Raw genomic sequence first — 24184 nt, forward strand, 5'->3', positions numbered from 1 at the left:
ACTAGTTGGATGGAGTAGATAAGTTCCTTGTTAAATAAAATCAATGTTAATCTGAAATGAAATAAACAAGTAAAGATCCCTCCCTAAGATGTGCTTGCACTTTTCATTGCACACGGTTTTCCCTATGTATACATCAGTTCCTTTCTTATAGAAATAAAGACTTTTAAAAGTTAAATACTCAGTTGATTTACCCCTTATTACTATTATATTACAATCAACATTTCAAAATAGTGCAAATTTTTTATCTCTTCATCATTTAGAAAATCTAAGAATAAATCATTGACAATTCGCCAGATCATTGATACAAAAAATATCCAAATACCAAATCCTACTTCTATATACTATACTCTCCACAAACTAGACGAAGCTCATGGGAAGGTCAAAGAAAGAAGAGGCATCTTCCTGGCTTAAAAATAGATCAAAAATCCACCCTTCACCCACCTCTCCCTCAGCGAGGAAATAGTAGTAACAACAGTCTCCACACTAATTCAAGGTTATAGTCCTAACTAAGTCAAAGAGTTCAGTACGAACAAAGGCATTATATGAAAGCTTTCCTTAACCATTCAAGGAAGGGGTTCAACTTAGACCACCTAGTAAGACATTCTGTCTTACAGAAGACCATCCATCCATGGTGAATCTTTCTAGACTTTTTGCTTATTCGGGAATGTGAGTTTTTATTTCCCAGACCTTTGTTAGAGGAGAGCCTACAATGTCTGAATGTTAAAAAGAAAGATGCTAATGTCAGTAAGGAAATAGCTCCAACATTCCTTCTTCTACTTCCAGAAGCTTTTATAGACCAGTCTATCTCCTCTGTGAGGAAGTCAAGGCTATTCTATCAGAATAGAAACCTTGGATAGGGCTATCTAGAGAATATGGATATCTAGAGTAGAGTCTCGGTATTATGAAATCAATAGTATAGATCTTCCCCGCCTCTACCGCTGGTGAGATCTCTGCTTGAACGTAATTATTCTTATTTTGGATTATTTTGAGGGTTGTTCTAGATGGATGCACCACAAGACCTCTCTCGGATGCTTACCTAAGCTATAGAACTCAATTGTTGGGCACCTTAACTAAAGGAGCTAAACCAGAGGATCTCATTCTACCTTATCCTTCGCTGAATCTTTCCTTTGTCCTTTCCTTAAATTGGAGACAGAATTTTATTATTTAACTATGGGGATTAGCGAAGGAAAGAAAGCTCAACACGTCTTATTTAGAAGAATTTTCCTACATCATTATATCAGCTGATTAGATATGAAGCTATGTAGCAAGATCCCCCATCGGGTTAAGAATCCATCTTTTTTCTGCCTCAATTGAGACTTGTAAGAGGCTAGGCTTAGCTCCTAAAGATATTAGGATTAACTGGGCTTAGCTTAGAAAAATGCTCTTTAAACTCATTCAATATCTTTCTTTCCTTATCCTGCTAACAGCCTATGAATGTGCGCTTGTCAGAAATCATCTTCAATCTTCGATTCCTAGTGCACTGATTCGAGAAAAAGCTCACTTTCGTTCACTTCCTACTTCTCCTGCTAATGCTACTACTACCTTATCCTTTGATCCTTCGATATATGCTTAGTCAAAATCTTGCTTTATTTATATTTTTCCTAAAAAGATCATACTTCTGCTCTCTTTCTTTCATCAGCTATTTTGACTATGAGAAAGCTTTTCATCAGATAGTCTTTAGTTCTTTTTGTAGGCCGGACATCTTTTTCCTAAAAAGTCCTCACATGATTAGTGAAGGCCCAAGTATACCTATCTAAAAATGAAATGCAATACAGCTTTTGAAGAAAAAAGAGATGCATCTTTCTTTTCAACAAGAGGAATCACAGCTGATTAGAGTGCTACCAAGTTTCATTTTTGGTTGCAACCCAAATTATCGAGAGAATGAAATTCAAAAAGTTGAGGAACGAAGTAAACTCCTCCAATGACGTCCTTCCTCTTCTTTAGATTCGAGTCACTTTTTACCTTCCTAGTCGTCCATTTCAATCGTGCCAGTTGGAGAAAAGCCCGTCTTTTTTTTGCTTACTCCTGGTGCCTAAAGGAAAAGAGTTTCTTCAATAGCCAAGTTGAGCAGTCAAGCAGCAAGTTGAAGTCTTTGATTTCACAAGTCCTACTCTCAAGCAAAAGGCTAAGAGCGTTTGTTCCACTTTTAGCTCGTTAGGGATGGGATTCCTAAGACCTATCATGCCGTGACTCTCAGTCTCAATCAAGTAAGAAAGAGAACTCTTTTATCTACAGCAATGGGTATAGACCTCTTCCTTCCGCTGCTTACCCAATCGACTACTTAGAATAGATCGAATCGAAGGCGGTAAGCATTCTGTAATCATTCCAAGTTTTCCAGGCTGCCCATTCTCTTTGTATGAAAAGTAGGTGTAGGAAATGTCGTAGGTAAAGTCGTCCAGTACTACATCCTCCATCCTTTCATGTACTGCATTCATTCGTCAGGGAATTCCTATGTTAACTCCCCTTAGGGGAATTTGCCTTGATTTCAATTCTATTATGTACAAGTGGGCCAGCCAGTCCATCTAGTAATTGATTCTATATTCAAGGTAGGCTATTTCATCCTAGCTTTCCAATTTATCTGTCCTAATAGCGTTCGAAGCCTAACATCCTTGTAAGATTTGGATTCTTTCCTATCTCTAACCGGGAAAGAGGTTACCAATCAAGTGAAATTGAAGTGAAACTTTACTCGCCTCTTCTCCTTCTTGTACTCTAGTACTTCCATTCTTCTTATTCTAGTATCCGAAAATGGAACAAGCTCTTCTTTAGCAGCCTCGCTTTGTTAGCTTCTTGTTAGCAGTACTAGTTTGTAGTCTTTATTGACCTGGAACACAAGCTTTACTAGCCAACCCGATATGACCTTCGAAACTCTCTTCTCATACTCCTCGTTCGTCGTTCCAGGCATACTCCAGTTAGCTTTTCTCTTACAGAGCCTTGTCTGTTCGATTTCTTTCCTAGTCTTCTTCTTGATTTATTAGATAAAGCGTCTTCATTAATAGATAACATTGGAGTACGTAGTGAGAATCAAGGTCAAGGTTGATTGATGAGTTTAGTGGATAGAACTATCGATGTGAGGCCTAGGTCAAGGCAGAAAGTCAAAGTGTGACTTTCCCCGTAGTTGAGGGTGGGGGTTAAGCCTTTGATTTGACAATGAACACTAAATGAAAGAGTCAAATCCATTTTCTCACCCGCCAGAGATTGATTAGAGACTTATTTAGTAGGTCCTCCTTCCATACAGAATGGAATTTCAAGGCATCTTACGACGATTGCATTTGCTTTTCCTTACTCCTAAATAGTGAAAGATTGATCCTTTTTTGTTCAACCCAAGTGTTGGAGTTCCAGAGCACACTCTACCTTTGCTTCCTCATTCTTTTGTGCCAAGAATGACCCAATTGAATCTTCTAAAGCTGATATGTAAAATCTCAAGGGCTCAGAAGAGGCTCATTTATACTAATCAAATTGGTACTCGTACGGAAGTATTTCCCCTATCATAGAAGGTGTGAAGTAGGTAGGGTCTTTAAAACAAAAAAGCAAAGGAAGTTCCAGGGATGTGGGCAGAGGGGGGTTTCACGATAGTCTAAAACTAGTGATCTAGGCATCTCCAGCAAAGAATCGATGCATGCCGAGTAAACTACAATTTGTGGCACCATATCCTACCTATCCCAAAGGGAAGTCTCCAAAGTGGGATTATATATTAACTCAGTCTCTGACGAAGAAGGTTCAGGCATGCTTTGACTTAGCCCTATGATCCGCTAATTCATCTCTTTTTTTGGTATTCCGCAAAGGAGTTAGATAGGGTCAGCGAAAGAAGTGGCGAGGGTAGAAGAAAGGGTTTTCAATTTGATGATTCCGCTCCTGAAAATGGGTATTAAACAAAGGACATTCCCGCTCCAAAGACAAAGGATTTTTTCAATGAGTATGATTTAAAAGTCAGACTTGGAATATATTATTTATCTATGCTTTATTAATGGGATAAGAATTCGTAGAGGGACGTTCTTTTCATAGATCCTTCGAGCGAGAAAGGTGTTGTGCTAGGGCCTCCTCAAGGTCATTCGGAACCACTTTAAGGATGTTTATTGACCATAGAAATGCAATGTTCAGTGGTGGGGCAAAGCACTAGCGAAAATCTTCCCTTGGGATTGTTTTCCTAGGAAATTTTCCTTTTTTGCGCTTATATATTTTTCTCTATCTTCAATGTCAAGCCCAGTCCTATTGACCCATTGGTTTGGATTTATCCCTTGGGTGGACTCCATATGGGGATAACTTGAAACTTATAAAGTCCAAGAATAAATGCTTATTAGGAATCGTTAAGCTAATGTGCCATTACTGGATTCCATCCTATGGCAATTATCGACTAGGGAATGAATGAAGTCACTTCACTTCAAAGTAGAGGTTTGTGGTAACAGTTGGCTGATAGATCAGCTCCAAGGCCTGAGTGCCTAAGTTGTAGTAGGAAGAGTCATTGCCAATAGAGTTCCAGCTGCCAGAGTCTTCGATAAGAAAGAGGCATCTGAGTAAACAGAAGTGAGATCTTTCTAGTTCTTGAACTAGCCTTCCCCAGTTTGAAGTCAAGTGAGGAACTCTTTCTCTTATATAGGCTATTTTTCCTTGAAATCCCATTCTATCCATCTTATTCTTCTGTGTAAATAAAGACTAGAAGGGCATTCTCTTGCCTCAATTCCTCTCTCACTCACGATGAAAGCTAAGAGCTTTCTCGAAGACAGTCTTTACTTTTTAGTAGTAATCTTTCCTATCCTTTAGGCGGGGAGAGGTTCATAGGAGGACTTGGTTACATATGAAGGAAAGGCTTAAACTAGAAGAGATACGAAAGAGAATTACACTATATCTTAGCAATGGCACTCTAATAAGCTCGGCAGGGAGAGAAAGAAGAGAAGGAGAAGAGAAAATATGACAAAAAGGGTATGAAATAGGTTACTTGTAGCGATTTCTATTTCTTATTTGGTTGGGATTACCAGCCTGACCAAAGAATAAGATAAAAAGAAGAGTTCCTACCTACGGCTACATGTCCATTAAGAGCTACACCTGGAGTCGAGCTAACTGCATAGGCATAGGGGAACTTTCCTAAAAAGCCTAATAGCAATTAACAGCATTGGAAATGAAGAATCATACTCTAAAAGGAGGTTCTCTTCTAATAGATGTCTGGAGGGAGCAAGGAGTGATTGCTCTGTTATCCTTCGACCGCCCCCTTTCCACCTCTAAGTAGTGGTGTTGGTGTGTCTCATTGCAATTATTCTGGTCAATCCCTTTCTAGAACCATAGGTAAGGGATGATAGGAGATGGCCCCTATAGAAAAATAAATCAGCCCCTCATTTAAGAGAGTAAATAAAATAGTGTCAGGCTTACAACAGTCTGACTTTTGAACGATTAAGCAATTACTAAGCTCCTGCCCACCCCCAACCAATTAGGGTTAAGTGTTCATTCATACCTTCAACATCACTGAGATATTGTCCCATGACTATGTTTACTTCATCTTCAAGAGCAAGCATCCTAGCTCCCAGGGCCTCAGGCAACCCTGGATCCTTTCCTACTTCCTTAGTGATTCCAAGAAGATGCTTCAACCCCGTTAAGTTTTAGCTGGCTATCACGGTCTAATAAATATTTCTAATTCCATTTTGGAATATTTTCATCTGGGATTGGAATGACCTATGTTGTAAGGGAGGAGAGAAGGTGAACCAGCTTTCTTTGGTCGCCTCTCCCATCTGGTCAAGTAGCTTTTACTCCTTCGTACTTACTTTACTATAATATAAGATTAAGCTTCTATGTGGCCTATTGGAAGATTTTTTGTCATAGTGGGAGCTTTCGAAAATCACTAGCAGGTCAAGATCATAGGAAGAGGGAAGAACAAGGGAGAAGATCTTATTTAAAAGAAGGCGATTTCAAAAGAAAGTCAAAACGAGGAATAGGATGCCTTAAAGGTAAATAAGAAAGATCCTAAATAAAAAATAAAATACCTACTAAACCAATTACAAGAATACCAGTTACAGTACCTATTATCCAAAAAGGAATCTTTCCAGTAGTGTCGGCCATTTACCCCACTTCCCTCCAGATTTCATCAAGTGGTCATGCTAGAGACATAAACAGCCTTGGATAATTGAATTATGAGATCCTTCCAAATGGCCTAAGAGAATCTTATTTATTCTCTTTCATTTTGATAATTGAAGAAATAATTGGAAAATAAAAAAGTAAGTACAAAAATGAGTAATAACCCCCAGCAGAGACTGGTTGATGAAATTCAAAATTTCGTTCGTTCAAGTTTGATTGTGTTGTAGCTCTATAATTAGGATGTTATTTATCATTAGATGAACTGCTGATATTGATCCCTAAAAAAAGACGGTAGGTACAGCCAGGCCGTGAACAGCCAACCATGTACTCTAAAAATTGGATAGGTTCATTTATAGTCATTAAGGCCTCCTAAAACGATCTACTGAATTCATCTAGTTGTTCCAAAGGATCAAACAGCCAGTTATTAATGGAATTCCTTGTCGGGTAAGTTTTGGCCCGCACAAAAGGCGTAAAGATCTGGGCACTGTCTCAGAGAGAGGCTCGGTGAAATAGACATGTCTGTGAAGATGCAGACTACCTGCACCTGGACAAAAAGACCCTATGAAGCTTTACTATTCCCTAGGATTGGCTTTGGGCCTTTCCAGCGTAGCTTAGGTAGAAAGCGAAGAAGGCCTCCTTTCGGGAGGACCCGAGCCATCAGTGAGATACCACTCTGGAAGGGCTAAAATTCTAACCTTGTGTCAGGACCTACGGGCCAAGGAACAGTCTTAGGTAGACAGTTTCTATGGGGTGTAGGCCTCCCAAAGAGTAAAGAAGGAATGCAAAGGTTTCCTCAGGATAGACGGAGATTGGCCCTCGAGTCCAAAGGCATAAGGGAGCTTGACTGCAAGACCCACCCATCGAGCAGGGACAAAAGTCGGCTTTAGTGATCTGACGGTACTGAGTGGAAGGGTTGTCGTTCAGTGGATAAAATTTACTCTAAGGATAACAATATGATCTTCAACCTAGATCTCACATCGATGGGAAGGTTTGGCACCTCGATGTCGGCTTTTCGCGACCTGGGGCTGCAGTATGTTCCAAGGGTTGGGCTGTTCGCCCATTAAAGCGGTACGTGAGATGGGTTCAGAATATCGTGAGACAATTTGATCCATATCCAGTGTTGGATTTAGAATATTGAGAGGACCTATCCCTAGTACGATAGGATCGGGAAGGACGCACCTCTAGTGTACCAGTTATCGTGCCCATGGTAAATGCTTGGTAGACAAGTGCAGAGAGGATAACTGCTAAAAGCATCTAAGTAGTAAGCCCACCCCAAGATGAGTGCTCTCCTATTTCAACTTCCCCAGAGCTTCCAGTAGCACAGCTGAGATAGCAACGGGTTCTCTGCCCCAGCGGGGATGGTGCTACAGAAGTTTTTTGAAAATTCAAGAAAAGGTCACGGCGATACGAGCCATTTATCATTACGATAGGTGTCAAGTGGAAGTGTAGTGATGTATGCAGCTAAGTCATCCTAACATACCAGTAGACTTGAACCTTGTTCCTACATGACCTGATCAATTCGATCAGGCACTTGCCATCTATTTTCATTGTTCAAATCTTTAACAACATGAAAAAACCAAAAGCTCTGCCCCCCTCTATATATCCAAGGGATAGAAGGGCAGAGGCCTTTGGTGTCCCCTCCAGTCAAGAATTAGGGCCTGACAATCACAAGTCAATATGCTTTTCTCTCATACCTTTCTTCATTAATGGTTTGATATTCTGGTGTCCTAGGCGTAGAGAAACCATACCAATCCATCTCGAACTTGGTGGTTAAGCTCTACTACGGTGACAATATTATAGGGAATGTCCTACGGAAAAATAGCTCAACGCCAGGATGATAATAAGCTTAAAACCTCTCATTCTTATTCAACATGAAAACAAAAAAAAAAGATTTAGAGCCTGAGTCAATCGATAGTTGAGAGCAAATTAAAGGGGAATTCCTTAACCATTTTTACAGCACTCGTTGTACAGTGAGTATGATGGAGTTGACGAACACCAAGAAAAAAAAAGATGAACTAGTAGTGGACTTCATCAATTGGTGGCGAGCATTAAAATTAGATTACAAGGATCGCTTCTCAGAAACTCCTTCCATCGAGATGTGCACCCGAGAAATAAATTGGGGTCTTGTGTATATCCTCTAAGGTGTCAAGTCACGCACTTTCAAAGAATTGGATACATGAGCTCATAACATGGAGTTGAGTATTTCAAGCTACGAAAAGACTTCACCTATTTTCAATCTGAGGAAGGAAGCTAAATAATTCAATCAACCATCAAAATACCAAACTAAAGAATCTATGACGGTGGGAGCAACTTCTGTAAAGACCCCCACTAAGCAAAATTTGAAAGAAAAATCTCCATGTTCGCGACCGAGAGAATAGAAAAGCCATCCAACTTTGAAAGAGTTAGAAGCGAAGGCCTATCCTTTCCCTGATTCTGACATCCCCGTGATTCTTGATGAGTTGATGGCCAAGAAAGTCATTTACCTTCCAAAGTCAAAGAGACTTGATAAATCCAATAAAGTCGATGATCCCAAGTATTGCAAATATCACTGCATCGTCAGTCACCCTACAACAAGATGCTTCGTCTTAAAGGAGAAGATCATGACATTTGTGAGAGATGGAAAGATCATTATTGATGCTAATGACACGGTCGAAGCGAACCATGATAGTGCTAAAATCAATCACAAGAAGGGATCAACTACATAGTATTCTCCAAGGTTCTCTAACAAGCAAGGAGAGATCCATGAGACGTTCTTCCTCAAGATCAATCTGAAGTGCTAATGGAGGTTCATTGAAGATTTAACACATCACAAGGAACTCATTTCATTCGAGAAATACACTACATTGACCCTCTCCAACGAGTCAAGTGGCTGAACGCTCCTCTCCTTTCAGTTGAGTTACTTTGCTTCTCAGTCCTTGCATACTAACGATTATTATTATTTGTGCTTTCTTTTATGGAAGTGTAACCTATCAAGGAAGTATGGAAAAGATAGTTTATCCCTGTGGGGGGGACCTCAGCTCAGTATGCAAGAAGTATAGTTTACCTCTATTTAGCTTTACCAACTTTTTTATACCTATACCAGGGAACTGAGCTTACCTCTTCTGGTTGAAGTTTCGATGAACTGGATGTTCCCCTCCTGAGCCTAAATTTACCTGTATAGGGAAATATCTCAATAGGACTAGGGCGAGGGGAAAGCTCCACTACAGGGCCGGGAGAAGAAATAGGCGTAGGGAAGAATCTTCAACAAAATAAATTAAATAGATAGAGAAGTCTTGTAATCCCATAGATTCAAGCAAGTCTGACTAGTTTAGGCACCGCCTTCCAGACTTCTAAAAACAGGTGATTTTAAGTTCAGAGCCCTATTTTGGTTACAGAGTGTGGGTAGCCAAAAAGTAGGTTAGCAAACTGGTGAATCAATAGGCTTTGCTCCTGCCTCGCTTCCAAGAGGAATTCTATTATCCATGGCAAAGATATTGTATAATAAGGAAAGGCTTACTTTTTAGAGTGGTCTTTCTCGATTTTGGAATGGAAAGGCTTGGTTGAAGGCAAAATTTGGTGTAATTCGCCATTTTTTCATAAAAGAAAAGTAGGGTAGAAAGTCTTGCTTACTTATTTCTCCATCTAAGTAAGAGAAGGGGGTTGAAGTTTATAGCTAGTCAAAAAAGTGATAAGAAGGTCTAATCATACTACTTCATTTGTATTCTTAACACATGCAAGTTGATCAGTTCGGCCGTTAGAAATAGGCTAAGAAAGTCATCGGTTTGAATCCGAGGAAGGGATTTTTTTGGCATCATCTGGAGTTACACAACTCCAGTTAGAAAGTTTTCCAACTTTATTATTAAGATATTTCGAGAACGTAGTCATATATTCTGTGTTGGTTATTCTAAGGATGTCGAATAGAGCATTAATAAGGATGTGTGTTACTATGTTAATATTATGGATCAATCTAACTGTCTAAAGAATGTTAAGATAGTTATTTTGATCTGTAGTATTAGCGTTGTAGCACTAATATCGTATTACAATCTTAGTTTATTCGAACTCTTTCTCTTGCACCCTAGGGTGCTTGAGATTAAGTGAGAATAAACCCCTGGTTGGAACCCAGGTGCCTTCCCCTGAGACTGACTTGTTTGGTCCAATAGGGAGAGTAGAGATACTAGGAATGACAAATAGATTGCACTTATTATAAATAAGAAATTTTGATTAATAATTCCATTTTTTAGTGCGATCGAAAGGTCACCCAAGTTCTCTTGGCGGGGTCTTTTTGAACAGGCCCTTAGATTAAAGGGAATCCTCTTTTGGGTTCCTTTAGTCGCCACTGCGTCCATGTCCATAGAGATCACCTTTGGAGGATGCGATTTTGTTCGAAAAGTTCAGATCATGAAATGGAGATCAGGTTTTCTGTTCACTGCTTTGTATTTGAAATAGTGTGCAGTCTCCCTACAGCGTTATTATGTGGGGAATTACAAAAAGGGTGATTCCCTCTTCGTTCCAATATCCCTGACCAGGTGTGGTATCCCCCGGATCATACCTACTGTGTTACGAAAATGTATAGGAGCAAAGTCCGATCACGGTGATAGATTGGTAAGGATATACCTATCTTGGTTTGGTTTGGCTAAGTGATTTTAGTTGCCAAAAAGTTATAAAGGCAACCTTCTCTTCTATTGCCACTCCACACCGTGATATTGGTTGTGTCCTAGGAGTCCTAGATGAAATGAAAACTTTGTTCAAGGAACTGCAACCCATTTATTTACCATTCCTGAAAGACATTCCCTTGGAATTAGGAATATCTTGGGAACCTACTTGGAAAATTACCCCCTTATTAGACACTTTCATCCGTAGTTATGGATTAAAATTAGACGATAATGTTGATAAGGTAGCCATTAAAATATGCTAAAGACAACAATATTTTTGTTAATCTTAAGCATGAATTGGCGGCATTTATCTAGAATATAAATAAAATTTATTCAATTCCAAATGGGTTCTTTTCACCTGGTATATTGTGGTCAAAAATGGTATATTACCCTTTTTTTCTAATAATACTCGATTTGCCATGGACTCCCTTGAATATTTTGAAAAATGTGTAGGTCCTTACTTTAGTTCTCTTTTAGGGGCCTACACCAGGGTTCCATTGGTAACAGGTAGGTTAGCTCAGGTGATTGATGGAGGTGGTAAGAGATAGATCTTTGCAATTTGTAATTATATAGAGCAAAGACTCCTGTTTCCTGTTCATAAATGGGATATGAAGGTTCTATCCAGAATTCCAACTAATGGAACCTTCGACTAGGAACGTCCATTGCATATTTAAAGAAGAAGAAAAGTTGATTTTGCTTTTCTTTAGATTTTCAATCTGCAATGGACCATTGGCCATTGAGTGTGATATATTCCCTCATGTATTGTATGTGGGGGAGTAATCTCGCATCTTTAATAGTCAACAGTTCTCTGGGTCTTAACACTTTCTTATTAGATAAACCGATTTTTAAGAAAATATCTGAGATACCGTTCTTACTGGATAGCCTATTGGTTACTACGGATCCTGGTCCCTCTTTTCATTGTCACACCACTATATAGTGTGGTTGGCTACAAAATATGCATACCCAATGAGGATAGCTCCTTTTGCTGATTACGCTTTATTAGGTGGTGATATCCTAATCACCGACATAAAGGTGGTAGAGCAGTACAAAAAGTTATTGGATAGGCTTGGTGTTACCATTTCAGAATCAAAATCGATAATTTCTGATAATGGTACCATCAAGTTTGCCAAGAGTTATTGGACTAAGTCCATGCAAGTGGATTTATCTCTCATATCTCTTCGGTCATTACTTTCCTGTAGGACAACTCTTGGTTTGTACAATCTCTCACCAAGTATTCAATAAATATTTCCATTTTACAAAGGTTGGAAGGAGCAGAGTATAGGGTTCATTCAAGTCTTTACTCTACCCAGTCAAAACGATGGGAAAGATTGAAGGCTGCTGCTCGAAAGCCAGGTAGGTCACATCCTTTACCTTTAGAATATTGGATTGGAAGGTTTGGAAATCTCAATCCTTATCTAAAGGGAAAGTTAGTGGATTATCTTCGAACGGAGTTAAAACCTAAGGAGATAGGGCTCTTTCCCAGAAGATTTGGTGTTTGATGGTGAATGAGAAATCCTTGAACGCACTGTTTTACTCAATTGGGTAAAACAATAGCTAAAATAGGTCTCGTGGTACTATACTGTCACTTTATCAGCAGAAGTAACCATTGATCAATTGATGGAAGTTCCTATGTGTATCAGATCCTGGAAAAGATCAAACGTTGACTATGATTTAGTATTGTTTAGTTTGATATGGAAATGTTATAACATGGGAGCAGGGTGGGATATAACGACCACACCAAGGTGGTTGTTAGATCCTGCTACCTACATTTAATTTGATAGATGGATACTGGGTGGGTTCTCAGGGACCAATTTCTTAATGGCACCAGTTGACTTACCATCGCTTGTGTAAGGACACAGGACATTAGAATTTAGGTGCATCTGAGAACGTAGTCCCTCTTGGTAAAATCACAAAAATGAGAGGGTGGCCAAGAGGGTAGTTGTAATTGAAGTCTGGTTAACTCCGATTACAAACACCTACAACCCGATTATTGATGCTCTGCTAATAGACCCCCTCCTTTGAACATAGATCTAAAATCCTACTCAGAATGGTTACTGGAAAAGGATTGGTTGTCTTTCGAACTTCGGCTCTTGAGTACAAGCCAAGGATAAAGACTGCCATCTTAGGCATACCATCGACAGAGTAAGGAAAGGACAGGCAGAAATCACGCTAATCAAATCCTATCCCTTCTTAGTCCCAGCTAACCAAGTTCATTCGAGCTCCCTATGATCTCATAGTCTCTAAGAGGAATAAAAGCTTATTCCATCATTTCCAGGGAAAACTAAACTCAAGTAAAGTTAAGACGAGTCTGCTTTGCACCTTTGCTACCGAGCATTCACTACCAGTCACTCCTAAATCTACCTGGTATGGACTGCTAAATTGATTCCTCTTGGCTTAATTAAAAAATCCTCTCAGAATCCCATGTATATTAGTCAAAGATATGACTTTCATAGGGCCGATTGCTCTTCTTTTGACATCAAATGGAAAGTTAGCTTATAGGGCTGGCGCTGATACTCTACAGAATATGCGTGAATTGGCCTGCTGAACTGATCTTTCTTAGGGTGGGTGACCATCTTCTAATTAAAGATAAGCACAAAAAGTAAGAGAAGTGATGCATTCGGGACCTATTCTAGTAGAGGAACCAACCTCAGAAAACCTAACCAAAAGATAGCTAAGTTTCCGTCACTAACCTTACTTCAGACTATGTGGATGATCCACTGAGAAAAGACGGTAAGGCAAAGAGAAAGTATGTGAACATCTCTCCTCTTATCTTAGCATGCACAGTTTACTTATATGCCACCTTAGGCACATCTCTCTTTCTTAGTTTTACGTTAGACTAATGATAATGAATGAAAGTCGTTCTTTTAATAAACATGTATAAGCAGCTCTTTAGTGTATAAGCAATTCTTTAATGGTCGCACCAAAAGTACGGTGGAGGTTGGTTGAAGATGATGTTACGCTGCGTTCAGAACCAGTCTTGAAGTGAATGAATTATAAAAAAGTAAGAAAATGAGATGACTCTTTCTTGAACTATATCATAAAAAGATCTTCCCCTCCACACCAATCACGAGTTTTTATCTATTCCTCTTGTATATCCTCATAACGCCCTTAATTCTAGGTTTGGGAAAAGACTTTTCATGTCATTCCTATTTAGGTCCAATTCGGATCCCTCCATTGTTTCCTTTTCCTTCTGCACCTTTTCCTCAAAATGAGAAAGAAGATGGTACACTCGAATTGTATTATTTAAGTGTTTATTGCTTGCCAAAAATCCTACTTCTATAATTGGTAGGTCACTAGGTTATTCAAATAAGTCGTGTTTTTCGTGGTTTTCCCATGTTACAACTTCCATACCAATTTGGTAGATTCGGAATAGATCGGTTAAACATTCCATCAGGTAGCCTGGTCTTGACTCTTCTGTGTGGTATTCATTCTCATTCGGCTCTTGGAATCACATCCAGCAGTGGTTGGAACAGCTCGCAAAATCCAACCACTTCACCTACTTCATTGCACCCAACCATTTCTTGTACCTCTATTGAAATAAAATGGTTTCATGTTCTTCCATTAATTGGTTATTCCTCTCCGTTTGTATCTCTTTTTCCAATTTTGGTCTCGATTAGTTCACAAGATTGAATGGCCAATTCTCCTCTGAACCCTCGATTCAATTTTTTTCCAAGAATGTTGAGCCGGGTATGTAATCCATATATCTGGGAGGAACAACAGTAAAATAAAGGATTTTGGTTTTGGTCTTGCAGCTATTTGAAAAATATATATATAAGAATCCCTTTTTTAGAAGAAAGACTATATATATGTCCAATCTCTTGTGGTGGTGGAACCAACCAAGATGTATGTCGTCCGACCCAAAATTAGACTCTTTCTTCCCAACCTATTTAAGTCTCTAGTAGTAGTTATTTAGGTGGTATTCTGAGATCGAATTCCTCCCAGAACACACAAAACAAGGATATGAACTGGGTAAATAGAAATGGAAAAGAGATTTTTCTATTTCATCCAAATTAGTTGTTTTTTCTACATCCATATGATCAACTAAAGTAAATCAGTATTGACTATATTATAAAAGCAGATCTTGGTCCATGGAGTCCCAAGAAGGTAAGAACTCCAACCTGTCCGATGCTTCTTCAGCCAAATACGATATACAAATGGGACCTGCACTATGAGCAAGCTGTGCAAAAAACCACTTCTTTTTTGTCGATCGAGCCGCTTTCCCTCATTCCACTCATCCAGCCCTCATCATGAACTTGTACAATCAATACCACAAAGATAGCCAACTCTATTATCAAAGAAACAAGGAAAGGGACGATAATTTGGCACCAGATATCCGGAGGTGTGGAAAGAGCAGATATGAGAAGCGGAAAAACCATCAAAAAACGACGATAGTTCGTGGAGGTTTCTATAGAAGATCCCTTGGTTCTGGCAAACGGATCACAATTACAGGTACCTGGGAGCATACTGATGGAATGAATGAAATATGAACAGTTAACATAATATGGTAATAGATCTAGGCTTGTAAGTTGATCATGAGCGAATTTGTTGAAGTTGCACCTATGAAGTATGGAAAGTGCCAAACATTGGGACCTACCCGAGGAGTAGTTAGGAACAGGAACAAGGAGAAGTGAGAACCACTCAAATAGAGGAATCGATTGTATTTTGTTCTTTGTTCCTCATAGCAACTGGGGATCAAAAAGCACCAAATTTGATGACTTATTAAGGGAAAGACAAAGTAAGAGCATGTTATTGGAGACTTTGCAACATATGTTGGGAAGGCCTCCGTTAATTGTGTACGAAAAAAATACGAATCCAAAGGCAGGGTAAGAAAGGGTTTAGCTAATGAAAATATTAACTCTTCTGGGAACTAGTAATGTGTAAACCATGTCAAACCAAGTCCAATCAATATCCGAACGGAAAGGATTAGAACTTCTCCTAGAATAGTTTTCGGTGCGAAATGAAATTCATAGGATATATATGAGTAATTCAATGAAAAAATCAAAATATTTGATAGGATTGATTATGTATCAGAACTAAATCACTATGAATCAGAACTTGAAACAACGCATAAATAATGTTATGGGGCTTCCCTGTCAAGAATAAAAAGTTTTTCTCTTAGAGAGGCATTTTCTTCGCTTAGAAAAGTGTTCCTTCTCGACAGGGATTCCCATAACTCTTTCAATTCTCAGTGATGTTGCATTTCCAATTGGGCTTGGTGCTTTTATTTTGAAAAGACCTGGAAATGCTCTTCCTGGGTCCTTTTTACCTCATAATAGAATGGGGATGTCTCTCTTTCAAAAGACAAACTTTCCAAGACCTGGCATAGAGACGGGCAATTGAATTCGAGGGGTTCAAGGTGCACTTTTAGTATGGAATCTAGGTCTTGTGGAACAATGACTGATTGGGGATCCTCTCGACCACAAAAAATGAGTTGATAGAGAGAAAATCTGGTCCCGAGCTACAAAACACATCTCTGTGTTTAGGAAGTCTCGGACCAATACTTTATATGTGGCTGAATGTATCGGGGTGGTTTATAGCACTTAATGTACATTTTCCACCCATTCCGGGTCTGACTGTTTGACATAGAACTCCAGAAGGTTTATTTCCGAGGGAAGAATCCCACAAGGAGAAAGAAGGATATGATTTAAGTTGTGCCAAAGGAGAAAACCCACGCACATTATTATAAAGAAAATCACAAACAATTTCAAGTATAAAACGACCTGTTGAAAGGCCGAATTCTTTACATAAAGAAAGTAAAGTCATTCATCTATATTGAAAAAACTAAGAAGAACAATAATAACATAGAAAAGGCATGAGCAGAAGAATTGTGTGAAATAAGTGAATTTATCTAGTTGAGGCAATCTTGATTGATTGAGACAAAACGATTCCCTCAATATAGCTTAACTCCGTCAAGCCTGTACGAGTAGAGAAGAAGTATCGAGCACTTTAGTTGGTTGTTGACCAATGAAAAGACATGGGAGTCAAAAGGTGATCGAGTTAAGCTGAAGACTGAAAATAATGAAATCATGGAACACTTTCTATATCTCTCTTTTCAATCTCAATCAAAGACAGTTCCATTAGATCTTAGGCGATCTCAGGTTACCGACTCTCCAGCCTAATTTTGAGGCACTATAGGAGAACTCATTGGGCCTAGCGCTTTCTCAATCAAAAATGAAAACTTTGAATATCACTGAACAATTCTCTCACTTACATTATTTCTTATCGTCAGTCAATCTTCATCAAGATAGCTGACCGAGTCGAAACCTACTGCTCAAGTCTTTCAAACCCATCCACAAATTGCTAGAAAACATTTTCTTATTTAAAACTTCATTGTGGTTGTACGACATGAGAAAAAGTATACCAAATAAAGGTAAAACCTGCACTAGAAAAATGTTGAACTATTTCTAGCATTTTTCAAAAACCATTTTTTGCAATGCCTTGAGAGGACAAGGTAAGACAGTACGCTCACTAGATCCATCATACTATTACTAAAGTACATTGAACACTCACTGAATCTCGAAATCACTTAGATCAACAAAACCAAACCATTGCCTGACGTGAACGGACATTTTCTCATTAGACTATTTGATCTGGCTCCGTATTTACTCAAGCAAAGACAAATCAAAACCTTTCTTTTCTTATGATGAGAGGGAAGGATCACTCTTAAAAGAAAGCTTTCTCTTATATACAATACCATCAGACAAGCTTTACTTGGGATCAGAAGGTTTTTTATCTTTATATTACCAAATTGGAGAATCACCAAGGCCTTTAAGCGATTCGATGCGTCCCCCTACCTAAGCTAAGCACTTCACCTACCTGACCTCAGAGAAAATAGAATGAGTCGCCCTAGCCTTAGTCTTACTAAGAAAGAGTTCCACCCTTATGTCTGATGGCCACAGGTGAGTGATCACTTCCAAAATAAAAAGAAACCACTACTCTGGAAGCTCGAGGCTGGTCTAACCCCGATGCCTCCACAAGGAATTCTGTCCCGGAAACACCAACACACATATTTTATTTGAGGACAAGACCCTTTCAAGTCAACCAACCATCAACACGAACCAACTGTGGATCAGTTGTTTCAGTCTTCCAGGAACGAACCAACGCTATGTCGGCACGTGACACATCCTCTCCACAACTTTATCATTTCGACAGGACAAAAAGTCATTCTAGATTTAGTTCCTAAGCATGAACCCAATAGAAGTTTAGTACAGGAGGTCGGCTAGCTCCGTTGTTCCCCTGGGTGATGAGTGAAACATCGACCTCTCCACCTGGTTCCCACCATAGGAAGAGACATGAATCCCGGTGGGTGGACAAGGAGAGTTAACCATATAAAAGCTCTCTATTTGCAAGAATCTAATAAATTTGGGGTGAGGGAAACTGATCAGTTTAAATTAAGGATGTTGCGATCCTATGTCAAACTCAACTAAAGGATTATACCTTTAACCACCCACAGGGAAGGAAAGTGACTGTTCAGGAAGATATAATAAAAAGGAGAGTAAAAAAGGTTAGAGTCACGCTGTTATCCTTGTTCAAACAAGGTTCTTACCCTCGGTAAGGAGAAAGGAAAGTGGCTAGGGCCGGGACACTCACTTTATCTTGCAAGACTAACCAAATCTGAATTTTACGATTAGACGCATAGACGCAACTAATACGCAATGCGTATCCCCCAAGAATCGGGGAGTCTATCCTCTTTCCTTAGAGACCTGAAGGTCTCATGTGAGGCAGGCACTCCATGCCAGCTTCAAATCAAGTAAGAAATTATGGAACAGAAAACACCCTACCATAATGAGTTTCCCCATTTTAGCCCGCGGGGAACACAGTCAATCAATCTTTCCATTTATAAGAAGAAAGATTGTTTCCTAATGCAAGGGTAAAGTCAGAGTGACAACATAGCATTTGAGTGTCTTTGCTAGAGTCACACTCGAGAGCCTAAATTCTTTCTATACGTGAAATCTCTTCCTTGGACTTCTATACGTGTGGAGCAAATCCACATTATTTCGATCGATGAAAGATCTCGCTACTGGGTGAGGAAAGAAGTACCGAGAGGTTCACTCTTTTCGGATGACTTTCTTTCCTCGACAATAACGAAAAAAGTAGTCATAAAGGACTCTAAGCCTTAGAACAAAAAGATCAATTTGTGTCCTCTGGTAAGAATCTCTCATATTCTATTCCTGAATCTTCCCCAGCGGTAGCCTAGGATTAAGAGCGATATCCTCAATGTCAAAACCCGGCCATGTGTTAGCTTGGGATCACTTGTGACTAAGAACTATGTTATAACTAGAGGTTAGTCTCGGATCATGAAAAACTTGGTATCAGATCACAAGGTTTAAAGTGTCCTAGAGTGTCTGAAAGCTGCATTGAGTAGAATCTTATTCATAGGTGTGAAGCACACAATACTTATGGGAGAAAGGCTATGAAAATATTCTAGGAAGATCTGCCTTCTTTTATTATTCATGTCATGCGTTTGAGCGCAAGCTCTATTAAACTTATTTTTCAAACTCAATCTCTGTCGTTTATGAAAAATGACTCCCATAAGGGCTAACAAAAGAAGGAATGGGGACCATCTAACACCACCGCTTGTTCCTGGAGACCCTTTAAATGAGAAGGTCTCTCACGCTAAATTTAGCATTGCCTTCATGGCATTAGCCCAATCTATGGCTACACAAAATAACCAGTAGTCTGTTTCTCCAGCTAAAGCCCTGTGGTGAGTACGATAGCAGCTTGAATTTGAGATTTCACTTGTATGAATCCTCCAGTATTCTTCATATCTAAGTCGGAGGAGGATCCATAGGAGTTCCTAGATAGTATTCAGAAAATGATCGAGATCATAGGTGTTACTTCAAGTGAAAGTGTTGATTTAGCTACCTATCAATTGTAAAAGGTAGACCATACTCTGTTCAAGTAGTGGAAAAAGGACAGAGGTGTTAAGTAAGGACTATAGAGTGGGACAAGTTTCCTACTTCTTTTCTAGACAGGTTCTTCCCACTCAAATAAAGAGAGGTCAAGGTGTAATATTTCATTAATTTGAAGCAGGGTTACATGAGTGTGAAGGTTTATTCACTTAAGTTCACCCAGTTGGCAAGATATGCTCTGACTATGGTTTCTGATTCTAGGGCCATAATGAGTAAGTTTGTGTCTAATATTTTTGAGGATGTAGTCAAGAAGTGCATGACAACCATATTGATTAAGGAGATGGACCTCTCTAGATTGAAGGTATATGCTCAACAGATTGAGGAAGAGAAGCTCAAAGAGAAGGAAAGAGAAAAGAAGAGGGACAGGACTGGTAGTATCAATTTCTATCAGCAGAGGTCAGATGGTGGGAATCATTCTCAGTTCCTCTATAATTCATCAACCCCATCCCCATCATCTACTAGCTCTCCAGTGCCTAAGCTTAGACAGGATGCCTATGATAGATCACCATGATTTAAGTTTAGGGGAGCATGAATAGTTGTTGCACCAACCTAATTTGTAGGACATATGGTAAGAACCACAAGGGTGAATATATGGTAAGTAACAATATTTGCTTTGAGTTTGGTAAGTCGGGCTACCGGATAAGGGAGTGATTGCATAAAAGGATAAAAATGATTATCAGCAAGGTCAGGCTAACTCCTCATCAGCTCCATCAAGTTTCCCTACTCAGCAAGGTACCACTTTTTATACAACAGGAGGACAACACCAAAATCTAATTTATGCCCTTTAGACTAACTAGGATCAAGAGGGTTCACCTGATATGGTTACTGTTAAGTTGCAAGTCTTTTATATTCATGTATATTTATTATTAGACCCCAGAGCTACACTTTTCTTTGTAATTCCCTATATAGTCGTAGACTTTGATGTCAGTCCCAAAATCCTTGTAGAACCCTTCTTAGTGTCTACTTCGGGTAGTAGTTCTATTATATCCAGACGAGTGTATAGAAATTGCTCAGTCATCGTGTCCCGAAATGTCACCTCATTCGATCATATAAAATTAGAAATGATCAATTTTGATATCAGACTTGGCATGGATTGGATCCACTCTTGCTACGCCTTAGTCGACTAGAGAAATAGAATAGTACAGTTCTATTTTCCTAAGGATCCAGTCATAGAATGGAGAGGTAGTACCTCAGTGCCTATAGGTCGATTTGTCTCCCACCTTAAGGAAAGAAAAATGGTCTCCAAGGGATACATCTATCATCTTGTCTGAGTCAAGGACTTAGAGTTCAAAATTACGAACCTTGGTCCAGTTCCAGTAGTAAATGAGTTTCCAGAAGTACTTCACGAAGATCTTCCTGGGTCTCACTCGAGAGGGAAATCAAATTCAGAATAGATCTCCTTCTAGATACCCAGCCTATTTCAATTCCACCTTACAAAATATCTCCAATCGATCTTAACGAATTAAAACAGAAATTTAAAGATCTCCTAGATAAGAGTTTCATCAGACCTAGTGTCTCTCTATGGGGTGCTCGAGTTCTCTTCATGTGCAAGAAAGACGGTTCTCACAGAATAAGTATCAACTATCATCAATTGAACAAGGTCATAATCAACAATAAGTATCATCTCCCCAAGATTGATTGATACAAAATGGTATCTAAATGAGCACAAAACAATTTGCAATCTCGCAAAACAACCCATGCATACAAGACACCAAGAGAAAACAACAAACACAAACTTAAAAGATAAATAAGATAGATAACTTGACATAAAGAGAATACAAAATATAGAAACTAAAGAGTTTATCAAACTCTAAAACCTCAACAAATTAGATTAACAAGCACCAAGTTCTTACGCGAACACAAGAGGAACTCCGTTCACTCAAGCACTCATGTTTCTAGCCGTTTCACAACACAAGTGGAACCTTTAACTTGTGATGTTCAAAGTTGGTGGTCTACTCTATTCTTGAGAGGAAAATGGTGTTTCAATGTTACAACCTTCATTCAAAATAATCTAACTAAGGAACAAGACTAAGGAAAATGTTTAAATAGTCTATTACAAAAAGTGTTATAAAAGACTCCTTTGCCCTTAATGAGGGTGGTGGGTGTGGAGTGTATTTGGGGTAGCCTTAGGTATATTTTTGAGTACCTAAGGCCAGCCCTCACATGTAAGGCGTACATTCCATTGGGTGAGTTCACAACAAGCTCAAACGCGTCCATTTTCATAAACGCGTCTTATAATATTTGTAGCTCTTGAGCTTTGACAAGGCTTTGAAAAAGGCTTCAAAAGGTCTTTAATTCACTTTGCAAATCCGAAACTTGGACCTTCAACAAAAATTGTAATACTTGTGCTCCTCATGCTTGTATCATCTTCTCCATCTTGAAAGGAATTTGTCCTTAAATTTGCACCTTGCAAAACCATAGAGAAGAAAAAAAAGCACACAATCCTCATGATAGAAGGGTTAGCATTAGTACCACAAATTATATAGACATGCCAAGGGGGTACACTTTTGGAATACAACCAAAAATCCTTTGTAATGATCATGAAACATGTACCACAAGCATCACAAAGGACATAGCTAAGATAAACATCAAGGAAAGAAGAGTGCAATCCAAAACTATCATATATGTCATCAAGCCAAGGTTGTTCACATTTGGACTATACCCACGGGTCCTTTGTGTATGATATGAAAAGCTTAGCATGAATGGCACAAAGGAAGTGGCTCTAACAAATATCAAGAGATAAGTAAACTACATTGGTCTTAATGGCTTTACTAAACCTAAAAGGTAAGAGTACCTTTATCTTAGGAACCATAAGATACATTTGTTTGATTACCTCTGCAAAGGACCTCATCAAATATAGTGCCACTATTGATCTTAAGATCCACCTTAACCATATATCACAATCATTCAAACTAGGAAACCAGCCACCAAACTTCCTACCACTACACAACACAAATTCGAAATTAACATGATTATCATCATAGGTAAAGAGGTAGTATAGAAAGGAATCAAGTGTGAAGACATCTTTCTGAGGGGGTACACTTTTAAAATACAACCATCAATCCTTTGTTTTTACCATGAAATATGTAGTTTGAACAATACAAAGGCTAGGGATAAGATAATCATCAAGGAAAGATAAACATAAGCTGAGGTAACCCCTTTCCCAACCCACTAGTGTTCGGGATCAAAGGGATGGTGTAACCAAGGGTATAAGCCAAGATTAACCAATACTTTTACTCGGTTATCATCCAAGACTAAATATTTATGGCCTATAAGTCTTCTCTTAAGATCAAGCACACCTTTATTTAAAAGTTTTCCAAGAATATGATTACCTTGAGCAAAACTAGTAGCACGGTTTGCATCACACAAACTCAAAGGAATATATCCGATATCATGGTAAATATTACAAGAATGAACATTAAATTGAGGATTTTGAATCATATCACTCACATGATCAAGTAGTGAACTATCTTTAAGAGCAAATTGACTAAGATATGCAATAAGAGAACTATACAGGAAAGATTCATGCTTTTCTATCCTATGTAAACCTGAAGCTACTTCACATTGGATACTAATATCCTTATCATAACATTTCAAGTCTAAGAAAGTGTAGAGTGTAGTAATGATACCTCGGTCTATGCCACGGCAGTCCACTTGATTGGAGCTCTCAACCAAGCTTGTCACTAGCTCATTTCCCATGTTATCGTGTGGAACCCCTTTTCTTCTTTGATAGCATATGAACTTGAAACTATACATAAGAAGTATCAATGCTAGTAAAGGTTCTAGTATATGGGTTAGTAAGTATCAAAGATCCGTTGTGGGAAAATCCCACAAGCACATTTTTCTTTTCCTATCCTGCTTCACTACCCATAATTTCCCTTTCCCTTGCCCTCTTTACTTCATATTATTCTTATATCTCACCACTAAGTTTCTATCTATCTTGAGGCTTGGCCTCATTCTTCTTGGATCCTAACTCTCCCTCTTTTTCTACTTGGATGGGGTATTTCTGGGTTAGTGTAGCTTGAGAAGGAGACATTAGATTAAGTAGAGTGTAAGGTCTTTGAATTGAATGATTTTGGAGTGGAGGATTAGGGTTTAGGGATGGAAATTTTGTTCTAAGTCCTCCTTGTGGAACTTGGTGGAGTGAAGAACGGCTAGGTCAATCTTGTTCTCGGCTTTGGAAGTAAAGATTAACTTGGTTTGAAGCAGTTGGTGGATACAATCTTTGGTGCAAAGTCTCAGGAGTAATAGTAGGTGAGGTTCTTTGAGGGGTATGAGGTCGAGAACTCCTTTGGTTTTCCACCCTCTCCAACCTCTCACTCGTTGAGGCCACATCCGAACCTAATTTCTCAATATTTGCCTTCATCCTAGCCACGCCTTGAGACAAAGTTTCAAGACTAGCTCAGAGGACATTCATAACATTATTGTCCACGATTGGAGCATTGGAATTTCTGGGTTCCATTTGCAATTGTACCTAAAAAAACAAGCAAACATTAGTTCAAAATACACTCACTTATTCTTCACACTCGACTTCCTTACTTAGCTCTTCAAGTGTTGCAAGCCGGCTAATGATCCTTGAGT

General features: G+C 39.0%; 2 pseudogenes; one reads left to right on the top strand and one right to left on the bottom strand.

Moving 5' to 3' along the window:
- The first annotated feature begins 11657 nt into the window (after nucleotides 1-11657).
- LOC124888876 lies at nucleotides 11658-14321 on the top strand (annotated as a pseudogene).
- Nucleotides 14322-14760: 439 nt separating this feature from the next.
- On the bottom strand, nucleotides 14761-23302 carry LOC124888877 (annotated as a pseudogene).
- Nucleotides 23303-24184: the final 882 nt, after the last annotated feature.

Source organism: Capsicum annuum, chromosome 11, assembly GCF_002878395.1.
Source record: "Capsicum annuum cultivar UCD-10X-F1 chromosome 11, UCD10Xv1.1, whole genome shotgun sequence".
Classification (NCBI taxonomy): Eukaryota; Viridiplantae; Streptophyta; class Magnoliopsida; order Solanales; family Solanaceae; genus Capsicum; species Capsicum annuum.